The sequence below is a fragment of the Arachis duranensis genome, chromosome 1, assembly GCF_000817695.3.
Source record: "Arachis duranensis cultivar V14167 chromosome 1, aradu.V14167.gnm2.J7QH, whole genome shotgun sequence".
NCBI classification, from domain to species: Eukaryota; Viridiplantae; Streptophyta; class Magnoliopsida; order Fabales; family Fabaceae; genus Arachis; species Arachis duranensis.
The window spans coordinates 70825437-70826670 of NC_029772.3; the positions used below are offsets into that span (position 1 = coordinate 70825437).

The following is a 1234-nucleotide window of genomic DNA, read 5'->3' on the forward strand; positions in this document are numbered from 1 at the left end:
CATAGAAAATACCTATGATGCTCCATTCAGAAAGCATATCAGAGGGATACTTTCTGATTCATTATTTGTATCTTTCCCAAGCTTCATAGAGGGATTCACCTTCCTTTTGTCTAAAGGTTTGGACTTCCACTCTAAGCTTACTCAATTTTTGAGGTGGAAAGAACTTTGCCAAGAATGCATTGACTAGCTTTTCCCAAGAGTTCAGGCTTTCTTTAGGTTGTGAGTCCAACCATATCCTAGCTCTGTCTCTTACAGCAAAAGGGAATAGCATAAGTCTGTAGACCTGAGGGTCAACCCCATTGGTCTTGACAGTGTCACAGATTTGCAAGAACTCAGCTAAAAACTGATGAGGATCTTCCAATGGAAGTCCATAGAACTTGCAATTCTGTTGCTTCAGAGAAACTAATTGAGGCTTAAGCTCAAAGTTGTTTGCTCCAATGGCAGGGATAGAGATGCTTCTCCCATAGAAGTCGGGAGTAGGTGCAGTAAAGTCACCAAGCACCTTCCTTGCATTGTTGGCATTGTTATTGTTTTCGGCTGCCATGGGTTCTTCTTCTTTGAAGATTTCTGTTAGGTCCTCTACAGAGAATTGTGCCTTAGCTTCTCTTAGCTTTCGCTTCAAGGTCCTTTCAGGTTCAGGATCAGCCTCAACAATAATGCTTTTGTCTTTGCTCCTTCTCATATGAAAGAGAAGAAAACAAGAAAATATGGAATCCTCTATGTCACAGTATAGAGATTCCTTGAGGTGTCAGAGGAAAAGAAAAATGGAAGGAAGAGGTAGAAAATTCGAACTTTATCAAGAAAGATGGAGTTCGAATTGTGCATTAAGAAATAGTGTTAGTCCATAAATAGAAGGATGTGAGAAGAGGGGAAGAAATTTTCGAAAATAATTTAAAAAGATTTTAAAAATATTTTGAAAAACTTTAATTAATTTTCGAAAACCAAGATTGAGAAAGAAGTAAAGTGATTTTTGAAAAAGATTTTGAAATTAGAAATTAAAAAGATTTGATTGAAAACTATTTTGAAAAAGATGTGATTAAGAAGATATGATTGAAAAGTTATGGTTTTAAAAAGATATTATTGAGAAGATATGATTTGAAAAAACAATTTACAAAGATTTGATTTTGAAAATTAATGACTTGGCTAACAAGAAAAGATATGATTCAAACTTTAAACCTTTCTCAACAGAAAAGGCAACATACTTGAAATGTTGAATCAAATCATTAATTGATAG

The 1234-nt window shown here is 34.7% G+C and overlaps 1 non-coding gene and 1 pseudogene across 1 annotated transcript; both read left to right on the forward strand.

Annotated features, from left to right (window-relative positions):
* The window catches only part of LOC110275726 (uncharacterized), a 42818-nt pseudogene that overhangs the window by 11951 nt on the left and 29633 nt on the right, over positions 1–1234 (forward strand).
* Positions 32–139, forward strand: LOC127742511 (small nucleolar RNA R71). Its single transcript, XR_008003811.1, has one exon. It is a non-coding gene; the product is annotated as a small nucleolar RNA R71 (small nucleolar RNA).